General features: G+C 41.6%; 1 long non-coding RNA gene across 1 annotated transcript in view; it reads left to right on the top strand.

The window, feature by feature from the left end:
* The first annotated feature begins 1,682 nt into the window (after positions 1-1,682).
* The window catches only part of LOC123374405, a 36,208-nt gene continuing 13,996 nt past the window's right edge, over positions 1,683-23,894 (top strand). The window contains exon 1 of the long non-coding RNA XR_006581098.1: positions 1,683-1,792. This is a non-coding gene — a long non-coding RNA (uncharacterized LOC123374405). The remainder of the gene's footprint in view (positions 1,793-23,894) is intronic.

Genomic DNA, 23,894 nt, shown 5'->3' with positions numbered 1-23,894 from the left:
ATATATTAACCCCAAATTATGGTTCTAGCATGGTTGTACTTGAGGTTCCAGAATAGTTATACTTAAAGGCACAAATTTGCTCCACCAATCTAATATTACATTTGTCCAGTTTTGTGTCTATATTGGAATCAATCACAGAAATTCAGTGGCATAAGAGCAGAGTAACACAGTGGTCAGCCAGACCCATTATGCATATTCTTGTATGTATCACTGCTGTTTTTCCTTAAAAATAAAATAAAATAAATAAATAAATTCCTGTGCTAGTGGCCTCAGCACTCAGGAACAACTTTACAGTAACAGAATGGGGAGAAGACTATTCAGAAAGGGAACAAATTCCAGTTTTAAAAATGTCCAAGTGCTAATATAAACACAGTGAACAAATTAAATATTAAAGTAGGAAAATACCTCCACATTATTATTTATTATTATTGGTCAGTAATAACTCTACTTGGGTACATATCCAAATTCACAGCCCTTGTAAACTTCATTTAATGCGTTCCGATGGAGCATAGCCTCCTCTATCCTGTAATAGAGAGAATAACATTTATGTTACAACAAAGCCCACTTAGAATTTTAGGAGCGCTGTGGCGTGGCACCTCCTGGTCGTCTCGGGAATTAGCTCTTTCAGCACAGAGCATCCTCTGCAAGCCAGTGTCTCACCTGCCGCTGGTCCCCGTGTCCCTCCCAGACCCTGGTGCCCTTTGTCAGGGTTCTGCCCCCACAGTAACTCACAAGCTGGGTTTCCCCATCCAGGGAAACCCCCAACCCCCACCTTGCCTCAGTGGCTACTGCCAGTCATCGTCTAGCCCCCGCTTCCTGGGGCAGACTGCAGTCTATAAAACACTCATCATCGGCAAGGGGGGTTGGACCAGCTGCCTCTGCCTATATCTGGGCTTCCCCTCTGCAGCCCTCTTGTGGGCCCTTAGCTTGCCCTGCAGCCTGGGGCTTTGCTACAATAGAGCTCCCTCTGCCCTTCCCCAGCACTGCTCCACCCTAGGTACCCTCCTCAGCTTCCCAGGCAGCCAAGTCCTTCTCTCTCATAAGCTAGAGAGAAAGTGTGTCTTGTCTCTGGCCCTCAGCCCTCTTATAGGGCCAGCTGTGGCCTCAGCTGTGTCTGCTTCCCCAATCAGCCTTTCTTTTCCCCAAATGCAGCCCTCTTCAGGGCTGTTTTAACCCCTCTGGGCAGAAGCGGGGTGAGGACCCCGCTACAAGCACCAATATGAATTTAAAAAAAACCTGTCATTTTTGTCAATCAGCAGAGCTGCACTGAAGTCCACAGATCTTTGCTAACTTACCATGTGAGGATATGGCCCATGGTTTTGGGGTTTTGTTTTATTTATTAAAATGGCTAACTATATGTTGGCTTTGGAATATAAATGTCTTGGGACCTTCCTGCCCAGGGCTGCCCACAGGGGGAGGCAAGTGGGGCAATTTGCCCCAGGCCCCGGGCTCCGCAGGGGCCCCCACGAGAATGGCTGAGGCTCCCTCCCCGGCCCCAGCCCGACCCGACCCCATCTCTGCCCCTCTCCCGGAGCCTCAGTGCATCCAGCAGTCTCCCTGAACAGCGCTGCAGCGTGGCTCCAGCGGGACCCCTGAGCTCCGCTCCGCTCAGAGCCGCGTGGTAAGGGGGCGGGGCTACGAGTTCCAGGCTGAGCTCAGTTCCCTCCGCTCAGCCTGGAGCTCACAGATCTGCCCCCTGACCACACGGCTCTGAGCGGGGCGGAGCTCAGGGGCTCTGCCGGAGCCACGCTGCCGCTGTCGAGCGAAGCTCCTGGATACGCTGAGGCTCTGGGTGAGGAGGGAGCCGGGGGGGGGGGGTTGGCTAAGGGGCAGGGATTCCCGGGGACAGTCAGGGGATAGGGAGGGGGCAGAGGTTGGGGGGATGGTCAGGGGACAGGGAATGGGGGAGGTTGGATTGTGGGCATTCCGGGGGGTCTGTCAGGACTCAGCGGGGGGGGTGGATAGGGGTTGGGGTGGTCAGGGGACAGGGAGCGGGGGGGGTCTCAGGGTGGTGGTTGGGGGGTGTCTCTGGGGGACGGTGAGGGGGACTAGGAGCAGGATGGGTTGGGGATTCTGAGGCGGACAGTCGGGGGGCAGGAAGTGGGTGGGGGTTGGATAGGGGACAGGGCCAGGCTGTTTGGGAGGCACAGCCTTCCCTACCCTAAAGCTCATTCAGCAGTTTGAGGCTTGCAGAAGAGCCAAGCTGTTAGCTTTTCCATTTCACTTCTCAAATGCCAAATTATAGTCTATATTTAATTTCAGTGCCATAGGGAGATTCATGTCAGGGGAGGGTAGCTTCATTTAAAATTAGCCACTGGGGGAGGGATCACATGAGAAGAGCAATATCCTACACCACCTACCTCCTTCCGAACCCTACCAAGGGAGACCTCCCTCCCCTGCATTCCCTGAGGCTCCAGAGGGGTTAATTCAGTGGTTCTCAAACTTTTATATGGGTGACCCCTTTCACATAGCAAACCTCTGAGTGTGACACCCCCCCCTTATAAATTAAAAACTTTTTAAATATATTTAACACTATTATAAATTCTGGAGGCAAAGCGGGGTTTGAGGTGGAGACTGACAGCTCGCGACCCCCCAGTAATAACCTCGTGACCCCCTGAAGGGTCCTGACCCCCAGTTTGAGAACCCCTGGTGGTTTAATTTTAGCACCCTGTGTCCATTCACATGCATGTGCTATTTTGAGCATTTCAGTTTTCACAACATAGGCTCATCCCAGAGTCTGGAATAAGCTCAAATGCTGAGTTCGTGGAGTATGTACATAAGCTATACTAAATACAAACCCACAGTAACCGTCTCCAGTTTGTGAGGGACCCCATGGAGCCAGTCTCTAGGAAACAGCTAAATGCATGGAGGTTAAGTCCATTAATGGCTATTAGCCAGGATGGGTAAGGAATGGTGTCCCTAGCCTCTGCTTGTCAGAGGGTGGAGAGGGATGGCAGGAGAGAGATCATTTGATCATTACCTGTTAGGTTTACTCCCTCTGGGGCACTTGGCATTGGCCATTGTCGGTAGACAGGATACTGGGCTGGATGGACCTTTGGTTTCACCCAGTATGGCTGTTCTTGTGTTCTAACCTAAATGAACCCAAAGTTATGGAGACAGATATGAGTCAAGGAAGCCAGCAGAGTATCAGAAACCTGCGAAAATCTCTGACTGGATGGGCTCAGGCGTTTGGTCACAAGCTGAGGTGGTTCAAAAGTTTTGGATTTTTTTTAAGCAGAATTTTTTTATTGTTTCTTTAAACAATCAAACACAACAAGCAGCAAATATTTGGCCACACACTTCTGAAACCCCAAACCATGTTCAGGTTTTGCCAGACTAATTTCAGCTTTTCAATTAAAAAAAACACAACAAATTTTGAAGGAAAGCAGAAATTGTCTGTGATTTTTTTCCTGCTTTTTAAAAAAACCCTAGTTTTCGATCTAGAAAAAGTTTTGACAGAAAATATTTTCCAACCCTTTTAATGAGCTTTAGTGCCTTTTAGCACTAGCTGATGCTGAGAACCAGTGATACCTTGTAAAGAAGTTTTCTCAAAACTGGGTTTGTGCCGAGATGCAGAAGGTTTATTTTTCCCAGGGCTGCCCGTGGGGCAATTTGCAAGTGGGACAATTTGCGCTGGGCCCCACAGGGGCCCCACGAGAATATAGTATTGTATAGTATTGCAATTTTTTTTTATGGAAGGGGCCCCTAAAATTGTTTTGCCCCAGGCCCCCTGAATCCTCTGGGTGGCCCTGTTCCTGCCTCTCTCCCCAAGCCCTACTGTCAGAGAGAGCAGATGCTCTCAAGCCAGAACAGTGTCCGTTTTATAGGGAAAGAATGGAATGGTGCCAGAATGTTCTTTGAGGGCTCAGGACTTGGAAGTCCTGTTGGTCTGAAATAGTCTGATTCTGTTGCTCTTCAAGCCATGTTTCAAGGCCCGTTCCTTTTCCCAGGAGGGAGGAAGCAGCTAAGTGCTGGGCATTGTATTGTGTGACTGGGATTAGTGGTTACATTGAGGGATTTTGAATCTTTTAAAAAAAAATTACTGCATTTATTTTTGTGGTTTAGGGTTGGGATTCTTAAAGGGGCTTTCAGGAGTTGGGTCCCTGACTCCCATTAAAAGTCAGTGGGAGTAGGGTTGTGCTCCTAAATCCCCTAGGCTACTTTCAGTCTCTCACCCTTATAGGTTTTGAACCATTAAAGACTGTTAAATGGAAAGACCTTTTTGAAAGGCACTTTTTATGTTTTAAGAATTGAAATAAATAAAATGGAGAACTAACCTAAAATTGGTTAGAATGATCAGCACTGGGACTAGAGACCTTGATCCAGACTCCACATCCTCTCTGGGCATGAAACTTCCATTATCCTCCAAGAGAATTCATGGAATTCATGGACCAGTCTTTCCATTAACTTCAATTGGTGGGTGGGTGGGGTGGATCTGGCCTTTGAATGTGCTTTATTTCAACACAAAGAGAATTTTTACAGCTAAGTTATGGCACTCAACACAGCAATATAATTACAACTGCAACATAAGCAGAAACAGTAGCCAAGGAATTAGCTAGTGCTTCCTGAGAAGTGCTGAGTAGAACAGGGCAAAAGTCACAATTTTTTTTTTATTTTCCAGCATGAGATGAAGATTCAGCAACACCAAAATATTTTGAAAATGTATTTCAAAAAAATTAATCCTTTCAACTTTTTCTAAATAAAATGTTTAAAATTTTTGATAAAAATGACTTTTTTTTTCAAAATTCCTTAAATTTTGTTTTAACAGGAACCAAAAATGTTTAAAAATCAAACTGAAACATTTAATTTTGGGTCAACTAAAACATTTCATTTGACCTAACATTATTTTTTTTCTCTTTGAATTGCTGAAATTTTTGAAAACATTTGTTTTCAATTTCACCTGAAATGATTTTTTCCCCCATTTTTTCAGAATTGCCAATAAACCACAGTGTCCATTATTCACACTGCTCTATTGCTGAGCTTCCCAACTCCTCTTGATTTCATAGGGACTGGGGCACTTAACATCTATAGAGTTCTAATCTATGTAGAGAGCAATAAAAAAGTCTAATATTTGGAGAGAGGAAGAGTTGGAGAAAACTTTAGTGGTTATTTTGTGAGGTCAGTCTAACTGTTTTACATTTCAAAACTCAAGCAGTTTAATAAGATGTTGGCACATACAGAATGCAAGCAGGAAGAATTTTTATTCCCTTCTTTTTTGTTTGTATGTTTGTTTGTGGAGGAGGCAGAGGGTAAACACAGCAGGATTACTGATAGCACATAGAAGGTAGCATACTATCTCCACAGCAATCTACCACTGCAATGTACAGGGAGTACCAAAATGCAATTTTTAATTGAGTTTGACAGACTCCTGAGAATAGGAAGCATCAGCAAAATATCTGTCACAGTGTTCAGGAACCATAGCCAGAAAAGAAAGTCTCTGTAAACACATTAGCATTTTCTGAAGTTCTGCAGTCTTGTGATTTTATTTATTTATTTATTGATATTGCTCGTTATTTTGAGGAGCACTCTTTAGGTGGCTATGTAATCTTAAAAAAGACATTTGGGATGCAAGCCAGGGATATGCTTGGGAACTTTTCCACTAGAGCAGGGAGATTATTGCTTGCTACAGAGAGTTAGTATTAGGTTCAGAGGGGACTGTATTCAGCATTTGAGGTCAAGGTCCTTTTAGCCCAACAAACCTCACATTCATGAAAGGAGTAACCTGGAGTCCACTTATATCAACACAGTGCTGTGATGGGAATGTATTCATAATTCATTGCTGGTGAAATTCACCCCATATGCAGAAGGCTAGTAGAAGTACCACTTCTATGTACCACTTCTTATGTACCACTTTGTCCCATTTAACCCCTTGATGGCTTAAGTGAGACTTAGGTGATACACAGGCCTTAAGTTGGACTTCTGTACAGGAATAAGTCTCTCAAACTATGATCAATGACACACTAATGCATTTAAGAGAAACCCCATTATTCCTATAGTCATGAGAGTGATATTAGTAAAGTGGAATACACAAATGGATTTCAGAAAGACTGAGTCCACCAAGTCAACAAGTCAACTTCAGAAGACTGGGATACAGATATGCCACTTCCCGCTAGTTAGTTATATGAAAAACCATAATAATCACCAAATCAAAGATGAGGCAGTCAATGATCATTTCATCACCATAACCAAATTTTGAATCCTTATTCACTCACTTCTACTCAGTGACTAAAGCAATCTGATACTCAGGGTTTTTGGAACTTGCACAAGGTAACTAGTATCATCCAAACTGAGGTATATTGAGGTACCGTACCTCATCAGAGAGTTGGTTCTGCTAATGTAATTGAAACTGTAGAAAATTGGTACTGCTGTACCTGTAAAGCCTCCACAGCTATCTGTGTTGATACATCTGTAAAATTCTCAAGATGTGGCATATCCTCTAGCCTTTCATATCTAAGCATTTAAGTAGCTACCTGGCTCTCTTTAAAAATCTGACATTGCACATCAATACTGCAGTTTGTTAGCCAATAATTTTGATATTTTTATATCTGTGTTTCCAGCACAAGACCATGGAATCTTTGCTGATGCATGGCTGTCCACAAAAATACAATCTAGCTGAAGTGAGATAAGAACATAAAAATATAAGATTGGTCATACTGGGTCAGACCAATGGTCATTCCAGCCGAGTATCCTCTCTTCCAACAGTGGCCAGTGACAGATGCTTCAAACTTTGCTACCTTTGCAAAGATTTGTTGAAGCCTTTTTCAGATAATTTATGAGTATGTTAAACAGGAATGGTTCCAGTACAGATTCTTGGGGGGACCCTGCTATTTACCCCTCTCAACTGTGAAAGCTGTCCATTTAGTCCTACTCTTTGTTTCCTATCTTTTAACCAGTTAGTGATCCATGAGAAGACCTTCTGTCTTATCTCATGACTTCTTACTTTGCATAAGAGCCTTCGATGAGAGACCTTGTCAAAGGCTTTCTGAAAATCCAAGTACACTATATCCACTGGATCATTTTTGTCCACATATTTGTTGATACTCTCAAAGAATGCTCACAGATTGATGAGGCATGATTTCCCTTTATAAAAGTCTTTTGGTTCTTCCCCAACATATTGTGTTCATCTATGTGTCTGATAATTCTGTTCTTTATTACAGTTTCAACTAATTTGTCTGGTACTGAAGTTAGGCTTACTGGCATGTAATTGCCAGGATTGCCTCTGGTGCTCTTTCTAAAAATCAACATTACATTAGCTATCCACCATTCATCTGGTACAGAGGCTGATTTAAGAAACAGATTACACACCATTATTAGTAGTTCTGCAATTTCATATTCGCTTTCAGAACTCGTGGATGAATACCATCTGGTTCTGGTGACTTCTTATAGTTTATAGGGGCTTGGACAAGATGACCTCCTGAGGTCCCTTCTATGATTCTATGAATTTATCAATTTGTTCCAAAACTCCTCTATTGACACTTAAACCAGAGCAGTTTCTCAGATTTGTCACCCAAAAAGAATGGTTCAGATGAGGGATACTCACTCACATCCTCTGCAGTGAAGACCAATACAAAGAATTCATTTAGTTTCTCTGCAATGGCGTTGTCTTCCTTGAGTGCTCCTTTACCATCTCATTCATCCCGGCCCTTCACTGACTGGCAGACGTCCTGTTTCTGATGTACTTAAAAAATTGCTGTTAATTTTGTGTCTTTTGCTAGTTGCTCTTCAAATTCTTTTTTGGCCTGCCTAATTATACTTTTACATTTGACATGTCAGAATTTATGTTCCTTTCTATTTTTCCTCAATAGGATTTGACTTCCCTTTTTAAAAAGATGTCTTTTTATCTCTAACCACCTCTTTTACTTTGTTGTTTAGCCATGCTGTCATTTTTTATCCTCCTGCTGTTTTATTATTATTATCTGGGGTATACATATCGTTTGAACCTCTATTATGGTGGGTTTTTTTAAGTTTCCATGCAGTTTGCAGGCATTTCACTCTTGTGACTTTTCCTTTTAATTTTTGCTTAACTCACCTCCTCATTTTTGTGTAGTTCCCCTTTTTAAAGTTAATGCATGCTACTGTGGTAAGTTTCTTTGGTATTTCCCCCCCTAGAATCATGTTAAATTTAATTAAACTTTGGTGCTATTATTGAGTGGCTCAGCTATATTGCCCTCTTAGACCAGATCCTGTGCACCACGTAGGACTAAATCCAGAATTGCCTCTCCGCTTGGGGGTGCCACAAATAGATGCTCCAAGAAGCAATCATTAGTGGAGTCTGCATCCCATCCTGAGGTGACATGATCCCTGTTAATATGGGGATAATTGAAATTGCCCATTATTTCTGGGTTTTCTGTTTTTGTAGTCTCTCTAATCTCCCTGAGCATTTCAGAATCACTGTCACCATTCTGGTTGGGTGGTCATTAGTATATTCCTACTGCTATGCTCATTATTCAAGAAAGAAATTTCTATCCATAGAGATTATGTGATACTGTTAGATTCATTTAAGATATTTGACTTTATGCTATAATTTATTATATTTGACTATAGCTTTATGCTATAATTTATTATATTTGACTTTATGCTTTCTTCCACACATAGTGCCACACCATCCCCATTAATGTGACCTACTCTGTCATCCCTATATATTTTGCACTCTGGTACTACCATGTCCCATTAGTTATCATTGTTCTGTGATGCCCATTATATCAATATTCCTGTTTAATGCCAAGCATTCATGTTAATCCATTTTAGTATTTAGTCTTCTTGATTTGTTTATAAGCACTTATAAAATGTGTGTACAAACACTTACAAAAGTATCGGAAAGACAAGGTGCTACAGTATGTAGGTGTTAATTGATGCATTACACCGGTGATATTCAGAGGGAGGCTCGTGAGCCAAAGTAGACCTTTAATGTGTCTCCTGTGGCTCTTTGCAGCACATAATATTAAAATAGGCTGTGATCTGTTAACCAATCTAAGTTATTAACCAATCAGGATGCTTTTACTACATTATTAACCAACTGTAGTTGATAAAATAATAATGATAATGATAAAATAATAATACTTGATCAGTCATTATATATAATTATCACAGCAAAATGACTGACCAAGTATTATATATATATACACACACACACACAAAATATTTCCCATCATACTCTTTAAATATGAATATATAGTACTATAGCAAATGTGTGGCTCTTTTAGGTAATGTTAATTACTAATTTGGCTCCCAAACCACTGAGGTCTGAGTATCACTGCATTAGACCCTTGAGCTGGCTCACTGGAGAGAGAGACATTTTAGTCATTATTATGTATTTCTTTATTGATATTGTGGTGGCAGCTAGAGGCCCCGTCCCAATTGTTCTAGGTGCTGTACAAAACCATGATGAAATAATGGTCCCTGCCCCAAAGAGCTTATTGTCTATGTATAAAACAAAAGGTGGATACAACAAAGAGATAGAAGGAACACAAGGTTTTACCCCAAATGAAGAGATGTTGATCCAGAAATGCATTTATTCATACCTTAACCTTAGAAACCAAACGGCATCTTCACGTTAATCTTGCCTACATTTTTGCAAGGAAGAATAAGCAGCTTTGTTCAGAATTTTCAATATTCCTTTCAAATTTTGCATGCTTTCTCCCTGTTTCTATTCCTCTGACGGAGAGAGGGTGTGTTGAATAACTGACCCCAATTCAAACTCTAAAAACATAAATGGAGGTGTCGAAGGGAAACCAAACCAAGTGCAGGGCATTCTTTATTAAAGGATCAAAAGTTAATACTTCTGTCTCCCTGCATTCAGCATACCTTTTACATGATTTATTTCTTAAGACACAATTGAAAATAGCCTGTGATATTGGGGCTCGCTAAGTCAAGTGTTAAGAAGTTCCCTTAACAGTTTAAAATTTGTATTCCGATAAATGTCCGGAAACTTAAAATCTCTCCTTGTCAATGTTATAACCATTTTACAGGCCTCACTTAGCTACCTCAACATTTCCTGATCTGCCTCCTTATTCTTCCCTCAAGGTCGATATTAAGTTGTCTATGGACTTTTTTTTATTAGTTTAACATTCACCTCAGGCCAAACTGCCTGTGCTGTAGTAACCATGATGCATATATGATTTCTTTTTTTTTTTCAGACACAATGTCCTTTATCACTTATATTATTGTACTCCCACTTCTTGTATAAAGGTTCACCTCTTTCTATATTCCATATCCTGGTAATTGATGTATTTCTGTTAGCTTTGTAATTCAGCTGAATCTCCATTGGTGAAATAGATCACATTTCTCTTTAAAGTTATATACCTGTACTTACAGTTGTGCTATTTTGTTCCTTATCTGAAGTTTCTTTTTCCTTTAGGCAAAATTATTTTCAACTCATTTTTTTTAACACCCTACATCGGGGATCGGCAACCTTTGGCATGCGGCCTATCAGGAAAATCCATTGGCAGGCCAGGACGGTTCATTTACCTGCAGAGTATGCAGGTTCAGCCGATCACAGCTCCTACTGGCCGCAGTTCGCTGTGCCAGGCCAATGGGCGCTGCGGGAAGCGGCGTGGACTGAGGGATGTGCTGGCCGCCACTTTCCGCAGCTCCCATTGGCCTGGCATGGTGAACCATGGCCAGCGGGAGCTGCTATCAGCCGAACCTGTGGATGCTGCAGGTAAACAAACCATCCCGGCCCACCAGCGGCTTTCCCTGATGGGCTGTGTGCCAAAGGTTGCTGATCCATACCCTACATTATTTGCCAGCATTATCCCTTTTATCATTTTTCCCCCAGATGCCTTGTTTCTCTTATCACAGCCTCTAAAAGTATTCATCCTCACTTCATCTAGCGTCACCTACTTTTGAGTGAGTAATGCCTAGCATATAATACTGGAAGAGAAATACAAATTTGTCTATGTGGAAATCTAATATTAATTTTACTTTCTTCATTTCTCTATGTCTCTTCTCTGGCTAACTTCTCTACGCATATTGTATTTGTTATGTACTAGTGGACTTGTAATGTATTTTGCTACTTTTAGTAGTCACAGCTGTTGGCTTTGTGAACTAGGTCAATTATCTCACTTGTCACAGTTTATTTTGAGGAGTAATGAATGAAAATTGTAATGTACTTTAAGAGTCTCAGAAACAAGGTACTAGCAAGGTATATTTATTAGTATATTAAATAACTTCCACACTGCCCAAGTTGAAAGACATGAATGTTGATAATTAGCGTTTTCATCATTTCCATGCACTGCCTACTGTGATGTCACAACTGAAGGTAGCGTGATTTCAGAACTGATCTTCCCATGAGTAAAATAAAACATAGCCAGTATCTAACATAGATGAATTAGGCAGGTATTTAAGGATGAGGAGAACAGCACCTGGGGCTAAACCAGATATTGGAATATTTTGCTAGTTTTGTTTTTAGGTCTCTATTCTAATCTCATTTATACCAGCATAATTTTTAAATAACTCCACTGATTTCAGTGCAATTATTTTTTCTTACACTAGTGAAACTGAGATCATATTTTGGCCCTTAGAAAACCAAAGTCTGGATTTCCTTTCTGTTTCTTGGCTGTTGAAATAAAAGGATATCAAGACAAGAGAAATGAGATAGCATCTCTTGGATAACAGAAGCCACAGGTGCTAATTATTTATCTTCATTGTCTTTATTTTCTTGGTTTAGTTTGTGTATATTGTAAATTTAGGCATGTTTTATTATGTTTGTTTAAAAATCTGTGTGAAAAGGAAAGTAGCTAAATCTGAAATTAATTTTTGCAGGTAAATATATTGTGTCATTTATCAACAGACCTCAAAGTGCTTTAAATACATGAATTAAGTCTCAAAAAATCTCAGTGAAGTAGTTCAAGTATATACGGGCACTGAAGTTTCAATGTTTTTACAGTGCAGAGCAATACTGCATAATAATTCAGGACAGGAAATGAAGAAAAATACTGTGTCCATTTGAAAGCAAAGTGGGAATTTCAGTAAGCACAACACAATTTAGCTGTGTTAGCCAGAACACTCAGGCTAACTCACCTATTATTATGAAAAATCTCATTAAATATATAATGATCATCGGTGATAATTATGTTCCTTTTATGTCTGAAAACAACACCTCCTGTGGCACACTGCCCTGAATACCATGCTGGCACATTGATGCAAAAATGCCCCAGAGGAAAAAGTGCCACCTACTAAATCCTTAAAACCTGAATCATTTAGATGTTCCCTGGAGGCCTTCCAACAAAATTACTGCTCACCAAACTCTGCTTAGCTTGCAATATCTAAGCTGATCACATCAAAAGATAGCATAGCTGCAGTGAATAAAACTGTACACAAAGCACTGTTAAAGAAATCCACACATGATCCAAACACAAAAACAAATGCAGTAATGGTTTTAGTTATAATAGAGATACTGTATAAATAATGTAGGGAAACAGAATACACATAAAAAAGGGCTAAACTGTCCTTTAAGAATCCAGGTGTGGTGGGATGTACCAATCCCGCACTGGTGAGATGAGGGTTAAGGAGTTGCTCTGGGCCAAAAGGCCACACCCCTTCCCCTCTGCTGGGCATGCTTACAGTGGAAAGAGCATTTAAAAGGGAACGACTCGGCTCAGTCTGGGTGGACCATGGAGGAGAGAAGTCGGGTACAGCAGACTCCTGCTGGGAAGTAGGGTTGCCAACTGTCTAATCACACAAACCCAAACACCCTTGCCCAGCCCCCTACTCCACCCCTTCACCAAGGCCCTATCCCTTCTCTGAGATACCACCTCACGCACTCCATCCCCCCTCCCTCCATTACTCACTCTCTCCCACCCTCACTAACTTTCACTGGCAAGTTGGCTGGAGCCAAGGGGTCCGGAGTGTGGGAGGGGGCTCCAGGCTGAGCCTGGGGTTGAGGGTGCAGGAGGAGTGCAGGGTGCAAGCTCTGGGAGGGATTTGGGGTGATGGAGAGGACTCAGGGCTGGGGGAAGGGAAGAGGGGTATGAGCTCCAGGAGGGGGCTCAGGGCTGGGGCAGGGGTGCAGGAAGAGGTGTATGGGCTCCAGCGAGGCAGCGCTTACCTTCAGCAGCTCCTGGGCAGCAGTGCAGTGGGGCTAAAGCAGGCTCCCTGCCTGCCCTTACACCACGCTGCTCCCAGAAATGGCCAGCACATCCCCACGGACGCAGGGACATGCCGTCCACTTCCGGGAGTGCCACAGAGACAGGGCAGACAGGGAGCCTGCCTTAGCCCCGCTGTGCCGCCGGACTTTTAGTGGCCTAAAATCTCCCAGTTTGGCTTCAGTAGCCTCCAGGAGATAGAGCCTGGTTCCGGGAGATTCCTAGCAAAACCAGGAGGGTTGGCAACCCTACTGGGAAGTTGCCAGAGCTCCACACTGCTAGGACCGAGCCTCATAACGCAGCCGCTGGGAGCCAGCTGACTGTAAGGGCCGAGGGTGATGACTAACAGGGGCCCTGCAGGAGAGAATGTGGAGATGGGTTGGAGGGGCATAGGAGGGATCCCACGTCTGATCAACAATGGGTTTGGAGCAACAGTAGCAAATGACCCTGTTTTTAAGGCCCTGAGTTAGAACCCAGTGGAGTAGGGTAAGCCCTGGTCCCCCTACCCCACCAATTCTTGCCAGTAGGCAACACTACCCCATAACTGTAACCAGTAGGCAGAGCAGCCTTTGGACTCTCATCAGTGAGAGACACTACCTTGGGCTGTAACAGCCAGATAAATCAACCCTTGGACTCTCACCATTAGGTTTCATGCCTCGGAGTACCACAAGTAGGCAGTAGTGCCAGCCTGGAGCATACAGCCAACTCCCTGACACCAGGGCACTATCTGGTATTCCCCACTTGTGGAGTTTCTATCTGATCAGACTGTCAGGGAAGAAGTGTTTCCCACTCCCAGAGAGAGACCCACAGTTTAAAAGAGAGACAAAGAAGCCAGGTCCACTCACTTCCTGGTGCTTAGTTGATCCCATGGCACCACATGCAGGAATTATGTAGCCTGCCTTCCATATCTGCCAAATCTACCCTAGCACAGTGGGGTCCCGACCCATGACTAGGTCTCTTACATGACACAGTAATACATATAATAAAGAAATAATAATAATGTGTGTGTGTGTGTGGTGTGATGGAGGGACTGGTTGCTTGAGTCATAATTAAAAGGGATCAGAATGTCCCAGGGATTTAAGGGGGTGTGCGCATGGTGATGGTGAAATGATGCAACAGAGAATGGCTATTACCTAACCTGAGCCCTTGCCCATTCTTTCCTGGATTCAGATCCCAATTCTCATGGAATGCTCACAGAAGTGCTTCCAGGGGGTAGGGGTAATGAGAGTAGAAAAACTTTTGATGACCTTCATGTCCCCTTTTTCCAGGCATGTTGGCTGCTTTATGCTCTTCTCAATTGCATATGCAGAGGGAACCATTTGGCACCAAATATTTATTGTTACAGCAAACACAGTGGAAGCTTTGTTTTATACTTTAACAAAGGAAGCCACCATAAAAAACAGTCTGAACACAATACCTCACATCCTTATCTATTCTAGTGCTAAATTTGCTAGAATTACTGTCCAGATGAACAGATATGGTAAGCTGTTCTTGCCAGGAACTTTCCTGAGTAAATCAAGTGGGGACTGCTAACTAACCTCCTCCTCAACAAAGTTTCAGTACTGTTTGAAGTTCATTAATTTGTTAAAGGGCATTAATTTTTATTCTAAAATACATAAAAAGGAAACTAAGGCTTTTTTTAGGTTGAAACTCTTTTCTATGTATTACACTTGACTGAGAGTAATCTTTATAACCTGAATTTAAATGTCTGCTTTACTGCACAGACTTATCTCTGTTTTTATCTGAATGCATAGCATTCATATTTAATGATAATAGAGCTCCTCTAGAAATATCACTAGTATGCAATGATAACTTTCTTCTGGTTTAAACAGCCTTCATGGACATGGAGTGAAGTCAGAAGAAAAAAGTTTCTATTTATTTGGACTTTTTCTGTCTTTTATTATCTTAATAAGCAACAGCATGAACAAAATGCCTTATAAATCTTTTTAATGGTACATGTATAACTTAGATGAAATACATGTGATTTGTATCTCATTAACAACAACAAAAAATGGTTTAAGGAAACTATGTGCAAGATTAGCACTGTAGGAAAGCTTCCATACCAGAGGCAAGACAAGGGAAAGTGTCACTTTTGCCAAGCTACTTTGTGAATTTCACAGTATTAAAATCTTTTATCCCTGACAAAAAAAAGAGCTTTTTTAAAAATAAAATAAAAGTACCAAAAATGTCCTCTGTCACACAGTCAAAGAGATGAAGGTCAACTTTTAAATTCAGCTTGGAATATTATGAATTGTTGAATCTGAGTCTAATACATGTGATTAAAAAGTGGCCAGTGTCACAACACAATTTCAGAAGGACCAGGAGACAGTAATCCATTTGTTCAAATCGGAGGAAAAGGATCAATAGTTCTTATTATTATTATTATAGGCTCCAGTTGTCCATTTTTTGTATTATTATGTCTTTGAGAAAAGGGTACCATGCAGATTGAATGGTTCTGAGAGAAAAGGTAGGGGGTGGATTAAGCAGAATAAAAATAAAAATATTTTATACTTCTATCACATCTTTCACAGGAGCTCAAAGAGTTTTTTATAAACATAAATTAGGTAAACTTCACAACATGCCAGACCCTAGAATGAATGGTTAATAGATTGGTAAATAAGGGTGCAGTTTTCACTGTGTTGCATAAGCTTGTGGTGTGGAACCCAGAATATAGTCTCACCTACAGTGTCAGCAGACCTTAGGTAAGGGGCATCGTACTCTATAAATCTGAGTGACCTGGCTAGCTAGCCCACATATCTGCCCTGGGGGGCTGGAAAGTTTGGATGGAATTTTCAAAAGCGCTCAGCATTAGCCTTGCCCTCCTCCCATTGAAATTGATCCCATCAGTGGGAGCAGAGTTGGGCCAAAGCTGTGTGCTTTAGAAAATCTTCCCTTTATGTGTATATCTTACCAGGAAAAAGGCTATGACCCCTCAGTTTGCTTTTGAGAATCTGCCAGGATAGCTGAGATTCTACTAACAGCATCACTGTGTGGTGAAATATCTGCAGACCCAAATGTGGCTTTCTTCAAGAGGCTTGTTAACAAAATGGAAATCTGCCCCTTTGACCCACGTGGGTTACATAGATATAAATACAAAACTGTTGTTTAAATTACTGATCTGCTGTTTGAGTTATGATCTTTGATTAATGTGTTTGTATAAAGCTAGTTGTTTGAAGAAAAAATGTAAGAGTAAAGAAACATGAGGAATGTCAAGGGAGAGCACACTGTTTTTGTTGGGGTTTGCAGATGAATGTCTAGATGCTTGATTAATAAAAGCGTGTCTCACCGAATATTTAAAAAATATCGAAGGCTATACACTGGAAAAGGGTAATGTGTGAGCACTGGAAAAAAATCAATGATTTTATTTCCATTTTCATTATTAAAATTCAAATTTGAGCCATTTACTTTAGCAGTTATTTCTGTAAATCCTTTGCAAACATCTCCTGCTGTGTACTGCCAAGCTAACCTAGCCTGGCATAATGGGCTTAATCAACTTCTTATATGTCTTCCAAAATAAAGAAACATCTGGGGCTATGCACAATGTAAAATGTCACAGACACTGTTTCTCCTATTATTCCTTAGGAATACACTGAAAACAGTTATGTGCCAGGCTCTATATAGCAGTCAGCCAAAATCTGCATAGTACAGAGACTCAAGGAAACCCACTTCTTGCCCCATGAGATGGGTAATGTGATAGGTGACAGTACACCCGATGACTGATAATGATGACAGAGACTGTAAAGAGGGATAATGACAATTCTCAAGACTCTTCTCACCTGAATTAAAAAAAATGATTTACAACTTTTTAGATTATATACCATTGATTTCTGCTTGTACCAAGTTGTCTCAAAGTTAATAAGATACTCCATGTCACTAAGAGCAACTGCATGCCATGGCATGCAGAAAGTAGTTCTGTCTTGTCTGTATTAGAAAACAGAAGTAAAGGCTTGAGCCAGCAAGATCCTGAGCTCTCTGGCCCAATCCTGTAAAGCATTTAAGCATGTGCTTCATTTTAAACATGTATGTGCTCCTATTGACTTCAATGGGATTATGCACCTGCTTAAAGTTCTTAAATGTTTTGTGTGATCAGATGCTGAATGCTCAGCACTTTAAAGGATCAAGCCCTAAAATGAGATATTACCACATACTTTTTAACTGAAAAGAAAATGAAGGCAAAACATTCCTTTTTGATTTTCTAAAAAGCTTTCTTTTCAGAATACTCTTCCTCTCTCTGCTTCTAGGTTAAATTTTTCTCATACTGGTTTGAAAACATAGTGCAGGCTGCCTATTATCTTCTGAGGCTGAGCATTAAGAACATTTGCAGGATGGAAAATTAGGGTAAGATGAAAGGGTGATAACATTTCAGTGGTGAAAATGAATAAAGACAAACTATAGGCAATAGGAAAAGAACGCTAATAACCGTCACTGGGAAACCAGACATTATGCATTAATAAAGTTCCATTCTTTTTACTTTGAAATACCATTTTCTCAGCATTAGTAACAATAATAATGGGCTTCTTCACTGCCTTAGAATGTACACCATATTTTTACAAGGGCAATCACATGGTTTTATGAGGATGTCCTGCTGTTCCTCTGCTGCTATATTAAACCCAATGGACCTGTTTTTAAGAGGCTTGGCCTAGCATATGAGGTACAAAGTGTTGATTAAAAAAATAAAGGATATATGCTAAACCAGAGAAATGAGATGTACATCACATTCATATTGTGTGGGGGTTTTCAAAAGAACAGACAAGCAGATTTTTTTCACAGTTTTCTTGTGCTTTAGCCATTTTAGTTTCTTCTTTCCAGTGAATGGACTGTGATTCAAAGTTTGAGTGTGTAAAAGCTTGGGGTCAGGTCTGCCTATGTAGCGGGGTGGTCCCCTGCTCCTGCCTGGGATGGCTGCAGTGGTAAAAACAGCCCTGGAGAGGGCTGCAGCTCTAGAAGCTGGGCTGATTGGGGAAACGGCTGCAGCTGGGCCACACCCCAATCAGGCCACAGCTGGCCTATATAAAAAGGCTGGGAGCCAGGAGCTCAGCAGTCTTTCTCTGTTTGTAGAGGGAGATGAGCCTGGCTGCAGGGAGCTAGAGACAGGGTACCTGAGTGAAGCAGGGCTGGGGAGCTACAGCCTGGGAAGCCAAATTAGGCGTTGATAAATGTAAAACATTTGAACATTGGAAAACATAATCTTAATTATACATACAAAATGATGGAGTCTAAATTATCTGTTACCACTCAAGAAAGTGTGCAGTGGCAGTCAAAAAAGCTATTAGAATGTTATGAATCATTTGGATGGGGATAGATAATAAGACAGAATATATCATGATGCCACTATATAAACCCATGGCACACCCACACCTTGAGTACTGTGTGCAATTCTGGTCACGACATACCAAAAAAAGATATAGTAGAACTGGAAAAAGTATAGAGAAGGGCAACAAAAATGATTAGTGTTATAGAACATCTTCCAAATGTGGAGTGATTAAAAAGACTGGGACTAGTCATCTTAGAAAAGAAACAACTAAGGGGGAATATGATAGAGGTCCAAAAAAAAATCATGAATAATGTAGAGAAAGTGAATAAGGAAGTGTTATTTACCCCTTCACGTAACACAAGAACCAGATGTCACCCAATAAAATTCATATGCCCCTGGTTTAAAACAAACATAAGGAAGAATTTCTTCACACAATGCACAGTCAATCTGTAGAACACATTGCCAGGAGATGTTGTGAAAGCCAAAAATATAACTTAGTTCAAAAAAGATTTAGGTAAGTTCATGGAGGATAGATCCACCAATGGCTATTAGCCAAGATGCTCATAGATGCAACCCTATACTCTGGGAGTCACTAAATTTTTGACTGCTAGAAACTGGGACTGGAAGACAGAGGGTGGATCACTTGAAAAATTGCCCCACTCTGTTCATTCCCTCTGACGCATTTGGCACTGTCTGCAGTTGGAAGACAGGATATTTGGCTAAATGGGCCATTGGTCTGAGCCAGTATGGCTATTCTTGTATCCTTACATTCTGATGTATCTTGTGTTGAGCTTAACTGGTGTGTTGGGGACTTAAAAGGGCCTATACCCTAGCATGAATCCTGCCCATAGTATGTGAAGAAACTGGATTTGCAGAAGCATTGTAATTAGAGCTGTGCCGATAACTGATTTTTCAGTTTCCTGGCTGTACTGAGAAACTAGGGGGAAAATCTTTTCAGTCTGATCTGAAACAAATTTTTAAAAAATCAAGAAGGCAAAAAATATATTTTGGGGTCCTGTTATTTCATGCATTTTTATGTTTTTAATTTTTTAAAGGAAATTAAATGAAATTTTGAAATAAAAAGTCATTCCAAATTGAAAAACACAAACATTTACCCATTTTGGAATTTGGCTTGGTTTGTTTTTGACCAAAAAAATGGGCAAATTCAACATAAATTTGTGAAATATTTTTGTTAACACATATCTTCATTTTTTGGTGAAAAAAACATTTTTTTCGTTGAAAATTTCACCCAGCTTTAACTGTAAGAGCCTTCACATATTCCCAAAGAGCACCACTTCAAATAAAACCCTGGGACCTTAACGTTATATTCTTTTGGATTGAATGGGATGTGTGTATATGAGATATGACCTATTCTCACTCTCTCATTGCTGGCAGATATCCTCTTATGCTTATGAGTAGGTGGATCATCCGTAAAGCCCCTCTTTGGGAATTATTTCCCCATGGGAAATTCCTGTACACAGCAGAAATCTGAAAGGCAGTGAATAGTGCTTAATTTAACTGAAATGAATGTAAACGGCTTAATTGTGATATTAGCGTAGTGGAATTCAGGTAGATGATTATAAAATGATGGACCTCATTAAGAGCCAGGTATTAAGTGATGACTAACTCATCTTAAGGGGGGGAAAACTAATGTTCAGGTCAGTTCATTAGTGGGATGTGCAGGGAAAGGTTATGCTTCAGTTCTGTATAGGTCATGAACCACCAAGAACCTAATTGTTCCACAGCCTAGGAGTAATGTTCCCTGCTGTTATTGATTCTTTTCTGTTATGAGTCTGATAGCCTCTCAATAAATCCAGCAATTATCTATCTATCTATCCACACAAAATTTATATGAAAATAAAAAAAATTAAGGTTACAAACTCAGAAGTTAGGAAATGCCAGTATTAAGGTTGCCTGTACAAACTTAATTCAGCCCTCTTGTGCATATGAATTATGATACAGTCTTTAAGTACATGATACCATAGTATTTTTTTCACAGGATCCTGCCTCATACAGTACAAAGACTGGATAGTGTTCACTAACTGAGCAGCTATGAAATATGTTTTCTCCTCATTGTACAATGTGTCTCCCCATGCGTTATTTTGGGCACACTATTCAAACCCTGCTCTGCAACCAGAATTGTTAATTTCCACACAAGCTTTTCTATGATGCTCATTAGTATAGCATTTGCATGTTTCACAAATATTAATGAATTTATTTTCACAAAAAACACTGAGGGGTGGTTTTATCTCCACTTTACAGATGGGAAACTGAGGCAAGGAGATTAAGGTCAAAAGTATCCACTAATTTTGGATGCTGAAATTGAGATGATGAGGACCAGATTTTAAAAAGTAGCACTATGATGGGGTGCTCTCCCCTCACTAACCCTGAAAGGATTAAGGAAGCTGAGAAAGGGCCTCTTAGTGTGATCATAGAAGATTAGGTTTGGAAGAGACTTCAGTAGGTCATCTAGTCCAACCCCTACTCAAAGCAGGACCAACACCAACTAAATCATCCCAAGTATCAGAGGGGTAGCTGTGTTAGTCTGGATCTGTAAAAGCAACAAAGAATCCTGTGGCACCTTATAGACTAACAGACGTTTTGCAGCATGAGCTTTCGTGGGTGAATACCCACTTCTTCAGATGCAAGTGGTGGAAATTTCCAGGGGCAGGTTTATATATGCAAGCAAGAAGCAAGCTAGAGATAACGAGGTTAGATCAATCAGGGAGGATGGGGCCCTGTTCTAGCAGTTGAGGTGTGAAAACCAAGGGAGGAGAAACTGGTTCTGTAATTGGCAAGCCATTCACAGTCTTTGTTTAATCCTGAGCTGATGGTGTCAAATTTGCAGATGAACTGGAGCTCAGCAGTTTCTCTTTGAAGTCTGGTCCTGAAGTTTTTTTGCTGCAGGATGGCCACCTTAAGATCTGCTATTGTGTGGCCAGGGAGGTTGAAGTGTTCTCCTACAGGTTTTTGTATATTGCCATTCCTAATATCTGATTTGTGTCCATTTATCCTTTTCCTTAGAGACTGTCCAGTTTGGCCGATGTACATAGCAGAGGGGCACTGCTGGCATATGATGGCATATATTACATTGGTGGACGTGCAGGTGAATGAACCAGTGATGGTCTGTAGGAGAACACTTCAACCTCCCTGGCCACACAATAGCAGATCTTAAGGTGGCCATCCTGCAGCAAAAAAACTTCAGGACCAGACTTCAAAGAGAAACTGCTGAGCTCCAGTTCATCTGCAAATTTGACACCATCAGCTCAGGATTAAACAAAGACTGTGAATGGCTTGCCAATTACAGAACCAGTTTCTCCTCCCTTGGTTTTCACACCTCAACTGCTAGAACAGGGCCCCATCCTCCCTGATTGATCTAACCTCGTTATCTCTAGCTTGCTTCTTGCTTGCATATATAAACCTGCCCCTGGAAATTTCCACCACTTGCATCTGAAGAAGTGGGTATTCACCCACGAAAGCTCATGCTGCAAAACGTCTGTTAGTCTATAAGGTGCCACAGGATTCTTTGTTGCTTTTATAAATCATCCCAGCCAGAGTTGTCTAAAATCTGGCCTTAAAAACCTGTATGGATGGAGATCCCACCCCCTCCCTAGGTAACCCATTCCAGAGCTTCACCACGCTCCTAGTGAAATAGATTTTCCTAATATCAAACCTAGACCTCCCCGACTCCAAATTGAGACTATAGCTTCTTGCTCTGTCATCTGCCACCACTGAGAACAGCCGAGCTCCATCCTCTTTGGAACCTCCCTTCAGGTAATTGAAGGCTGCTATGAAATTCCCCCTCACTCTTCTCTTCTGCAAACTAAATAGGTCGATTTCCCTCAGCCTCTCCTCATAAGATATATGCCCCAGCCCCCTAATTATTTTCATTGCCCTCTGCAGGACTCTAACCCATTTGTCCACATCCTTTTTGTAGTAGAGGCCCCAAAACTGGATGCAATACTCCAGATGTGGCCTCACCAGTGCCAAATAGAGGGGAATAAGCACTTCCCTTGATCTGCTGGCAATGCTCCTACTAATGGAGCCTACTATTCCATTAGCCTTCTTGGCAACAAAGGCACACTGCTGGCTCATGTCCAGCTTCTTGTCCACTGTAATCCCCAGGTCCTTTTCTGCAGAATTGCCACTAATCCAGCAGGTCCCCATCCTGTAGCAGTGCATGGGATTCTTCCATCCTAAGTGCAGGACTCTGCACTTGTCCTTGTTGTACCTCAGATTTCTTTTGGCTCAATCCTCCAATTTGTCTAGGTCACTCTGGCCCCTATCCCTACTCTCCAGCATATCTACCTACCCACCCCTCCCCATCTTAGTGTCATCTGAGAACTTGCTGAGGGTGCAATCTATCCTATCACCAAGAACATTCATGAAGATGTTGAACAAAACCGGCCCCAGAACAGACTCCTTGGGCACTCCGCTTCATACCAGCTGCCAACTAGACATTGAGCCACTGATTGCTACCCATTGAGCCCGATGATCTAGCCAGCTTTCTATTCACCTTATAGTCCATTAATCCAATCCATTATTTTTTAACTTACTGGCAAGAACACTGTAGGAGACGGTATCAAAAGCTTTGCTAAAGTCAAGATATATCACATCCACCGCTTTGCCCATATCCACAGAGCCAGTTATCTCATCATAGAAGGCAATCAGGTTGGTCAGGCATGACTTGCCCTTGGTGAATCCATGTTGACTGTTCCTGATCACCTTCCTCTCCTCCAAGTGCTTCAAAATGGTTTATTTGAGGACCTCCTCTATGATTTTTCCAGGAACTGAAGTGAGGCTGATCGGTCTTTAGTTCCCTGGAATCTTCTTTCCTTTTTTAAAGATGGGCACTATATTTTCCTTTTTCCAATCATCTGGGACCTCCCCCAATCGCCATGGGTTTTCAAAGATAATGGCCAATGTCTCTGCAATCACATCAGCCAACTCCCTCTGCACCCTCGGATGCATTAGACCCGGCCCCATGGACTTGTGCATGTCCAGCTTTTCTAAATGGTCTTTAACCTGTTTTTTTTCACTACTGAGGGCTGCTTACCTCCTCCCCTTTCTGTGCTGTCCAGTGCAGCAGTCTGGGAGCTGAGCTTGTCTGTGAAGAGTGAGGCAAAAAAAGCATTGAGTTCTTCAGCTTTTTCCACATCATCTGTCACTAGGTTGCCTCCCTCATTCAGTAAGGGTCCCACACTTTCCCTGATCTCCTTCTTGTTGCTAACATACCTGTAGAAACTCTTCTTGTTACCCTTCACATCCCCTGCTAGCTGCAACTCCAATTGTGCTTTGGCCTTCCTGATTACACCACTTGATTACACCAAGTAATATTTTTAAACACCTACCTAGTCATCTGTCCAAGTTTCCACTTCTTGTAAGCTTCCTTTTTGAGTTTAAGCTCACCAAAGATGTATTTGTTAAGCCAAGCTGGTCACCTGCCATATTTGCTATTCTTTCTGCACATTGAGATGGTTTGTTCCTACGGCCTCAATAAGGCTTCTTTAAAATACAGCCAACTCTCCTACATTCCTTTTGCCTCATATTAGCCT

Source organism: Mauremys mutica, chromosome 1 (assembly GCF_020497125.1).
Source record: "Mauremys mutica isolate MM-2020 ecotype Southern chromosome 1, ASM2049712v1, whole genome shotgun sequence".
In the NCBI taxonomy this organism is placed as follows: Eukaryota; Metazoa; Chordata; order Testudines; family Geoemydidae; genus Mauremys; species Mauremys mutica.
Note: the sequence above shows the minus strand (reverse complement) of the source record. Positions and strands in the feature narration are given on the sequence as shown.